This window comes from Elaeis guineensis, chromosome 7 (assembly GCF_000442705.2).
Source record: "Elaeis guineensis isolate ETL-2024a chromosome 7, EG11, whole genome shotgun sequence".
NCBI lineage: Eukaryota > Viridiplantae > Streptophyta > Magnoliopsida > Arecales > Arecaceae > Elaeis > Elaeis guineensis.
Genome location: NC_025999.2, coordinates 62823985 through 62834813, shown reverse-complemented (window position 1 = coordinate 62834813; position 10829 = coordinate 62823985).

Below are 10829 nucleotides of genomic sequence, written 5' to 3'. Positions count from 1 at the left end.
GTTAATCATTAATCGAATTAACGATCAAACCCTTGAATGATTCTCAATCATTGATCAGCCACATGATCAGTCAAAATTTTTTTTGAATATGAACCCATAGGTTCAAATCTAAGTTGGTAGCACAGAAATAAATTTATGAACCAATCGATGTAACCATCTAGCAATGAGACCCGATATCCGGATAGGTCGAATGATGGTGAAGCAACATTTAAGAACATACTGATGTTTGGTTATCGTATAATTTATTTCTTTAACCCTAATACTCAAGGAGACCTGGGGTTTGACTGTCAACCCTATATAAGCCATCCACATTATATTCCAATCTTTCAAATCTATTACATGGATTATCTGAGCTTAGATTTTACTAAATTAAAATATATTGATACATTAACTCCTACTAATTTCGAGGGATCAATCCCATCTCGACTCATGCACTGACTTAATAAGTACTTGATGTTAGAAACTATATTCTAAAGTCAATCGTTTGACGATTGTGCAAATTATAAATGTATATGAATTGATAAATAATGAAAGTTATATAGCATTTTTCATCACAAGATTACATCTTCTAACAAACTCCTATATTGTGATGAAGTTCTTAGACTACTTTGATCGATAAAGGAAGATTTATTACGTAGTCTTTAAATTGGTTCGTAACCAAATAATACACTATTACTAGGACGATAGCGATATCAAGTGCAGGTCATTGTGTGCCATATACATTGGTTATCCTCATAACTAAATGGTGTGGAGATACTGGTATGACATGTAGGTGAGATGTAGGAGTACATCATCACTGAACGTGATCAACTGTAGAACACTCTGCTATCAAGAGTAGCTCGTGAAGGGTATGGATATAAGTATCCCTCCGACTTGAGATCACCAAGGTGATTTGCAAGCAACTCACTATACTTTGATGTGGAACTAACTAAGTTTTTAATTCAATGATAGAAATTTTTGGATGCAATCAAGTACTTATCAAGTCAGTGTATGAGTCAAGATGGGATTGACCCCTCCGAATTAGTAGGAGATATGCATCAGTGTATTTCAATTTAGCAAAATCTGAACCCGGATAATCCATGTGATGGATTTGAAAAAGATTAAAATATAATGTGGATAATTATCTAGAATTGATAATTAAATCTAGATCATCTACGAGCATTAGGGTCAAAGAGATGAATTATACGATAACCAAATGCCAATAGATTCTTGAATGTTGCTTCGCCATCATTTGTCCTATCCGGACGTCGGGTCATCATTGCTAGATGGTTACATTAATTAGTTCAGAAAGTTATTCCTATGCTACTGGCTTAGGTTTGAACCTATGGGGTCACACTTAAAAGAAGTTTCTGACTGATCATGTAGCTGATTAACGATTGAAAATCATTCAAGGGCTTAATCATCAATTCGATTGATGATTAACCTTATACAAAAGTTGTAATAAATTAATTCACCAAATATTAATAAATTAATAAAAGATTAATTAATAATTAAATTATTAATTAACTTAATTTGGTTGAGCAAAAAAGATTAAATAAAATCTAATTGAATTGGATTCAATTAGGTTTGACCCGATTAGGTTATGAGATAATCTAATCGCTAAGGGAGAATTATCCCTGATTTGATCAGGATATTGATTCAATCAATTTTTAATTTGATTAAAATTTGATTAAAGATATATAAACCTAATTATATTGAGTTTTGTATATTTTTTTGGGCTAAACCAGATGTGATTTAGTTTGGATTCAATAAGGAAACTTAGAGTCCTTATTGGAATAGGACTCTTCTCCCTGTGCCAACCCAGTTTGCACGTCATATATCTCCATGCAAAAATTATTTTGCATGAGATTTTTTCATACCAAAGAGTTCTTTCCCTTATATATCTCACATCCAAATCTAATTGGTTTTGATAAAAAAAAATTCTAAAATAGATTTTAAAATATTTCTTATTAGGAGAATCTATTCTCATCCAGATCAACCTCTCCATGCCAATAAATTTTTTTCTCCTTATATGTGGAATATTTTAGCATGGAAAGGGATGTCCCATATTTTTTTAGCATGTTTTGGGATGTAGAATTATGAAGGGAAGCAGAATCCTGTAAGAGTCTAGGATCACTAGGACTCTTCACCCACCTCCTTACATGCCTATAAAAGGGAATTTTATAGTTTTTTTTATGTGTGTAAGATACTAGAAGAGAGCTTTTCACATGGTAAAATTTTGGACATAGTTCATGATGTAAAAATAGAGAGGAGGGTCCTCTCTCTTGGAGCGTATGCAAAAATCTGAATTTTAAATTTTTGATTCTAAAGGTTTGGAAAGAGAGAATAAATTAAAAAAAAATTATTTTCTTTTTATCTTTCTTCTACTTCTTTATCTCATCTAGAAGTTTATCTTCAATCTTTGAAAAGGTTCCAGAGATTTGAAGCAAAGATCTAGATTGGCCATAAAGAAGATCTTCATGTGAGCTAGCACTCCGAGAAGATCGATCAGATCGAGGCTTCGAGTGGATTTTTCGTAGAGGTCGGACGCATGTGCGGTTGTGAGCAACCAGCAAGGATCCTCTCACCATGTCTCTCAAAGTGGAGATCTCAACCCATGATCAGGTATGGAGTTCTGAACTCAGATTAAAAGTAGATGTGATCTACTGCTCACATACATGTATGCTAATTTTATCTTCAGTATTTTTCAAATTTTATATGCAACATAACATATCATAGATCCTAGAATAGGTTGATTTGATGATTAGATCATATGCATGTTAGATTAATTTGATTAATTTAATGGTCTTCTGCTGTAATTTTTTGAAAAAGTTTCGAAATACATGCTTGAAATCGTCTGTGCATCACAATACTTGACTGCACCTAGAAGCCTTCCATCACTAAATTAAAAATTTAGATAGTCCGACATTAAAGTACAGTGAGTTGCTTGTAAGTCACCGTAGTGATCTTAGGTCAGAGGGACACTTATCCCATACCCTTCATGAGCAACTCTTGACACAAAGTGCTCGCAGTTGGACACATTCTGTGACAATGTACTCCTACATCTCATCTATATGCCATACCAGTGTCTCCACACTATTTGGTTATGAGGACAACCAATGCATATGGCATACAATACCTACACTTGATATCGCTATTGTTCTAGTAATAGCGTATCGTTTGATCGCGAATCAGTTTAAAGACTACGCGATAAATCTTTTTTTATCGATTAAAATAATCTTAAGAATTTCATCATATCATAAGAGTTCGTTAGAAGATGTAACCTTATGATGACAAAGACCTAATAATTTTTATTATTGATCAATTTATATGTATTTATAATTAGCACAATCATCAAACGATTGACTTTAGAACACATTTTCTAACAACTCCACTTGGACTAAAGCCAATTAGTATAGTATCATATACCCATCTTCGATTTATCATCTCAGAACTCCTAGATATCGAGGCTTTAGTCAATGGGTTGGTCAGGTTCTCCTTTTCCTCGATCTTCTAAAGATTGACGTCACCTCAACAAATTTTTTGAATAAGGTAATAGCATTGTAAAATGCTTGATAAGCTAATGAAACTTCAGCTCCAAGGCATGAGCTATGGCTTGGTGCAGTATAATACAGCGAAACCATCATTGAAGGGTGCTACTCCTAGTTTGCCAATGAACCTATATAATCACATAGCTTCCTTGCAAGCATCGAATGCTACAATGCATTCAGCCTCGCAATTTGAATTTGGCTATAATTTTTTGTTTGAACCTTTTCAGTAGATTGATCCATTATTTAGGTAAGGATATATTCCGACATATTCTTGCTATTATTAAATCTAACTAAAAATTTAAGTCATACTCTATAATTTTAAATCATATTCTCCATAATCAAGCCACCGATCCTTAGTATTTCTCAAATACTTAAGGATGACTTTCTAGTGATTCTTATCCAGATCTTGCAGGTATCCACTCACTATCCTAGTGAGTATACCATATCTTATCTCGTACATGATATTCATGATAGAATAAATTTTACTTATAAACACTCTATATACATCGACTGGGATAACCTAAGCAGCCTCTTAGATCTATCTCTATAGATCTTCATCCTTAGGATGAGAGATGTCTTTTCCAAGTCTTTTATGGAGAACAATAATAACAGTGAAATCTTTATTTTTGTAATATAAGGAATGTCATTCCTGATTAAAAAAATTACATTCACATACAAAATAAGAAATACACTCATAGAACTATTAATCCATTTGTATTTGTAGAGTTCTTCTTCATTCTTAATAAAGCCATGTATTTTGATCACTTATCAAAATACATATTCCAACTCCAAAATATTTAGCATTGCTATAAGAGAAAATATCTCATTATGATCAATATCATAATGTTGACAATATCCTTAGATAACCAGACGAACTTTGTAGGTCTCTACCTTCTCGTTTGCACTCTCTGATCTTATTGGAGATCCATTTACACCTTATGGATTTTACCCCTTCGAGGAGATCAATGAGTGTCTATACACCCACTTCAAGAAAACAGCCTTTTTACGATAGAATTATTTACGACGAAGATATTTTCATCACTAATAATACTATTTATGATGATAAAAATATTCATCATAAATAATTTACTATTTATGATGAAAATAATTTTTCATCACAAATAGTCACGTATCAATGATGGAAAAAATTTTCATCATAAATACTTATTATTTATGATGAATATTTTTATCATAAATAATGTATCATTTATTTTAATTTTAAATTTATAGATATTAGTGATAAAAATATTTTCATCATAAATAATTAAGTATTTACAATGAAAAACTTTTTTCATCATCAATAAGATTATTTATAATGCAAATATTATCATCATCAATATTTAAAAAAAATAAAAAATTTAAAAATTATTGATTATTTATGATGAAAATATTTTTATCACTAATATTTAAAAAAATTAAAAATTTAAAAAATCAAAATATTATTTATTATTTATGATAAAAATTTTTCATCATAAATAATCAAATATTTTGATGAAAAAAAAATTCTATCATCAATATCTAATTATTTATAATGAAAATATTTTCATCATCAATATTTAAAAAATTAAAAATTAAAAATAAATCAAAAGTTGCTTATTATTTAATGAAAAATTTTCATCATAATAATTAAGTGTTTACGATGAAAAAAAATTACATCATAAATACTTAATTATTTATGATAAAATTATTTTCATCATCAATATTTAAAAAATTAAAAATTTAAAAAAAATCATAAAATTTAAATTTTTGATTTTGTGTAAGGCAACTGTATCTATTTTTTATAGTAGCTGTATACATCTTTTGTCTTTTTACATGATAAAGAAGTAAATGTTAGTTGTGATCCAGATTAAATTTTTTGTATGAAAAAATTATATAAAATGGGTGATATTTATGGAGTAAAATAAATAGATCCTTTTGAATGAAATTAGCTATACATTTATTTGTAATGTAAAGTTTATCTATTCATTGCTGTCACTATTACTAGTGATATCAATAAATTTTTTAATAGAGTATCTACCTTAAGCTGCATGAAAGGAGCCTCCTTTCATGCAGAAACTATATAGTTATGCAGTGCATTCTAGTATGACTTTCATGATCTCAAAAAGTACCATGCTTTTTGCATCGATCGATGCTCAAATGTATCTCTGTAGGAGTTCTAATCATGAGAAGACAAACAATACGAGCACTCATCTTCCTAGCAATACAAAATATAAATATGAGCTTGTGCTTTATAACACAACTTGCACTACCCGCATGTCTGCTTTGATTCTGGTTAATTGCTCTTTGATGCTCACACAATTCCTCTTGAATTTCTTAAGCTTGATCTTCATATGCAATATATGAGCTTTTGAATCTCTAACTTTCTATCCTTACTCTATTCTCCAAATCACAATCTTGATGAATTTCTCTCATGATCTCAGAATCATCTCGATATTCTTGCACTCCAACTTTCAGAATGAGAACTCCAAGAAGAAGATAAGCACCTTGAAGATCGAAGATCTCAAAGCTATCAATCTCCTATAGTGTCCATTCCATTGCAGAAGTCGAAGAGCTATTCTTATAACAATTATTAGCAACAGAAATTAAATTTTTCATTGTAATTATATTTTTTATATAATTTTTTTGGAGAAAAATTTTTTTGAAAAAAAAATCATAAATTAACTATTTATATAAAATTTTTTGATAAATAAAAAATTAATTTTTTTGATGAAACTATTTTGAAATTTTTTTTAGATCAAAAATTTTTTAGATTAAAGAAAATTAATTTTATTTTTCATCATGAATATTTTTTAATGTCATTTTGTTAGTTAAATTTTTTGGATAGAAAATTTTTTAGAAGAAAAATCCTAAATCAATTTTTTATGAAATTATTATTGGGAAGATTTTTTTAGACTAAAAAAATTTGAGAGATTTTTTTTTAATTATTAGTGATGTAAACTAATTTTTTTATCACAAATAGTCTTTAAATTCTTTTAAAAAAATTATTTATGATGTAAATTTATTTTTATTGAAAACCATTTTTAAAAATATTATTTTAATCAATTTTTATAAAGAAAAAATTAGTTAATGGAAAAAATTTAATTAGTGATGAAAAAAATTTTTGTTGGCAAAACTATTTTAAAATATTTTTTTTATTTTTTTGAAAGAAAAATTGTTAAAGAGAAAAAAATTTTTGGATGATATTTATTAGCAATGAAAACCATATTTCCTCACTAATACCCTTATTGATAGTGCATATTTTTATTTCCATCGTCATTAATTTATTTCATGAATATTTTGGATGAAATTTTTTAGAGAATTTTTTTTTTAGTGAAGAATTTTTGGAGGGCCTTATTGGTCACGAAAATTATTTTTTCATCGCGAATAAGCGTATTAGCGATGAAATTTTTTATTGTTAATAGTTGTTCATTTATTACAAGTCAAGCCGACGTCGCTTCCCTTCCTGCAGAGTTTTCCCTTCCCATGAAACCCTCTCCCTCTCCCTCTCCCTCTCCGACCTCTCCCCCCTTTCTTCCTACCGGCAATCGCATCTCCATCACCATTTGGTGTGGGCTTCCACTATCATGGGGATCGATCGTCGTGGGCTTCTATCGTGGGCTTCTATCGTCGCTTCTGTCGGATTCTCCATCGCCGCCATTGCCATCTGCTGAAGGTAAGGGTGCTTCTCTCTCCTTTTCTTTAATATTTAAGGAATTTTAACTATCGGAGGGGAAGAAAATGAAAGGAGGAGCACGGGGGGGACCAACAGATGGGGTGTGGGTGGGTGAGGGTGGTGGTGTCATGGCAGTGGGGATCGCGAGGGGTTGGAGAGGGTGGCAGTGCCACAGGGGCTGGGTGAGGGCTGCGGCACCGTGGGAGCGGGGGTCATGGGGGGTCGATGAAGGCGGCGAGGGGTTGGTGAGGGTGGCAGTGCCGTAGGAGTGTGGGTTGCAGGGGATGGGTCAAGGCGGCAAGGGGTGGGTGACGGTGGCGGCACCGTGGGACTGGAGGTCGTGGGGATCGAGTCTGAGAAACGGGTAGTGGGTGACAGCGGTGGTGCCGCAGGAGCGGGGATCATGGGGGCCGAGTCTGGGTGATGCGAGGTGGGTGACGGCACCAGCACCGTGGGAGCGGGGTTGCGGGGGCCAAGTGCAAGAGCTGGGGTGTGGGTGATGGCGATGGTGCTGCGGGGGTGGGTGAGGGCGGCGACACCATGGGAGTGGGGGTCGCTGGGGGTTGATGAGGGCAATGGGGGATCGTTGACGGTGGTGGCACCGCAGGAGTGTGGGTTGCGAGGGATGGGTCAGGGCAGCGGGGGGTAGGTGACGGCGGTGGTGCCGCAAAAGTGGGGGTCATAGGGGTCGAGTCCGTGTGACAGGGGTGGGTGATGGTGGCGGTGCCGCGGACAGGGGTCGCGGGGGCTGAGTCCGGGCAGCGTGGGGTGGGTGACGGTGCCGGCACCGCGGAATGGGGGTCGCAGGGGTCGAGTGCGAGCGGTGGAGGGTAGGTGACAGTGACGGCACCACGAGGGGGTGGGTTAGGCCGCGGGGGATGGGTCAGGCCGCAGGTGGATGATGTTTAGGGAAAAAGTAATTTTTAGAAAAGAATATTTAGGATAAAATATATTTAAAGGAGAAATAATTGTTAGGAAAAAATATTTAGGGAAAACAATATTTAGGAAAAAATATTTTCAGAAAAAAAATAAAAAATCATTTATTATATATATAAAAGTTAAAATACGGATTGGGTCGGGATTGGGGGAGAGAAGGGTTAATCGACTCGAACCCAATCGGGTCGGCTCTAGATCAGGCCAAATGTCTGCCCAAGCCCAGCCCGATGGCCAAATGGGTCCAATTTTTTTGGCTAGAGCCCGACCTAAATGGTTTGGGGTCGAGTTCGAAGCCTGGCCCGATGGACCTCGAACTAGCCTGATGGGCCTCTTGGCGGCCCGACCCACTTCCAGCCCTATCTACGAGACTGCCTCCATGATGCTTTTTTTAGTGAATTTGGAAGATGAGGGAGAGGGAGCAGAGGATATTCAGTGCTGGATTGGATTTCATATTATTATTTTATATTAATATTATTTTGCATGCTTAATTACTTATAGTTTATTTTATATTTATTACATAAATTTTTTAATATTACTATTAAAATTTAAAAATTTTTTATTATTTCACTAGCACAATGCATATTACTTTTGCTTATTATAATTTAATTATTTTGTATGTTGTTTTGTATGCTTTTACTTATTATAATTAAATATAAAAAATATTTTTATTTTAGAAAAAACTCTACTGAAATTTATGATGAAAAAATTTTAATGCAGAATTACTCTTTTTTTGATAAGTTAAAAATCTATCTCTGAATGTATGTTCAGAGATGGTAGTTAAATTGCATTGAGCCATAGATTTTCGTTCAAGAGTCGATCTTGATCGAGATTGACTCCTAGATATCCTATTTTCGACTTTATAAAAAAATAATAATCTTATTATTGTTAATAGTTGATATTTTATTTCATTATGTGGTAGTCAGTAGTTATCTATCCACTATTCTCCAGGTATATGGTGGATAGGATGCATAGGCATCATATTCATGTCATATACTTAGAGAACCATAAGAAGATGCTGTCAAAATTTTTACAATAATAAAATAAAATATCGATTAATAACAAGAATAAGATTATTACTTTTTTGAAAGGGATAGGGCTATACCTGTTAGTAATGATTTGAAATGGATAGGATCATGCATTTTTGCTTCATTAAATTGATGGAAAGAGATTTTTTGTATTACTGTTTAGTCTATGTTCTTTAATATATGCTATTTTGTATAAAATTATTCATGTCTGGATTCGGATCAGGATTTGGTCTAGAATCTGGGTTGGGATTGAGTTCGAAATTTGGGTCGGGATCCAGTTCGGATGAATACCACTGAAAATTTTTTTATTGTTAATGATTTTCATATTTGCTGTTAGATGGATATTAACAAAAATTGGATGAATGCTAGAGATATTTTTTTGTCTGAATATCAAAAAGGTGTTCGAGATTTTATTCAGTTTGCATGGCATAAGGCTGACAGTGCTAGTCAGATAAAGTATCCATGCAAGAAATGTGTCCATATGGTATATCGTCATATAACACTTGTTGAAAAGTATCTGCTATGTTATGGTATGGACAAGAAGTATACTCGCTGGATATGGCATGGGGAGGATGATCTGAATGAAGTTGTGCACAACGATGACGATACTGAAGATGATAGTGATGCTGCTGAATCTATCGAACATGATGGTATAGGAGAACTATTAGATAATTTACATTAGGATGTTTGTTCAAATGTACGCATGAGTACATGTACATCTGAAGATAATTTTGATCATAAACACAATATCCGACTTGAGATAGAAGGAACTTCTGAATAGTTTGCAAAGCTTATAAGGGATGCATGAGAGCCACTCTATGAAAATTATGCAAAGTTCTCTAAGTTAGAGTTTTTGATAAAATTGCTTCATATTAAAATCATGAACTGATGGAGTCAGAAGTTATTTGACCAAAATTTTACATTGATTAGAGTAGCTGTTCCTGATAGAGAGAGACTTTCAAAATCATATTCTGAAGCAAAAATATACATGCAGAAATTGAGACTTTGCTATATTCCTATACATGCCTGCAAAAATAACTGTATATTATTTTATAAGGATAATGAATAGGTAACTAAATTTTTGAAATATGGTGAGCCTAGGTATAAAATCAATAATAAGAAAGAAAAAAAGATACCTCAAAAAATTTTAAAGAATATTTTCTATTGATTTCAAGACTTCAAAGGTTGTATATATCTATAAAGACAGCTGAAAAAATGAGATGGCATCATGAGCAGTAGGTTCCAGAGGAGAACATACTTGCCACCTGATCGATTCTGTAGTGTGGAAAGACTTTGATGCAAAGTATCCGCACTTTGTGAGTGACCTGCATAATATCCGGCTTGGTCTAGCGATAGATGGATTTAATCTCTTTGGCAATTTGAGTACTTTCTACAGCATGTGGCCTATGATGCTAGTTGTATATAATGTGTCACCTTGTAAGTACATGAAAGAACTATTTATTTTTATGTCACTATTGATTTTGGATCTGAAAGCACCAAGTAATGAAATTGATGTATATCTATGATCGTTAATCGATGATCTGAAGGAGTTATGGAAAAATGAAGTACAGATATATGATTCTATGAGTCAAAGAAATTTTAAGTTGCATGCTTCAATTTTATGGACCATAAATGATTTTTCTACATATGAAAACTTATTTGGATGGAGTACCAAAGCATATCTGG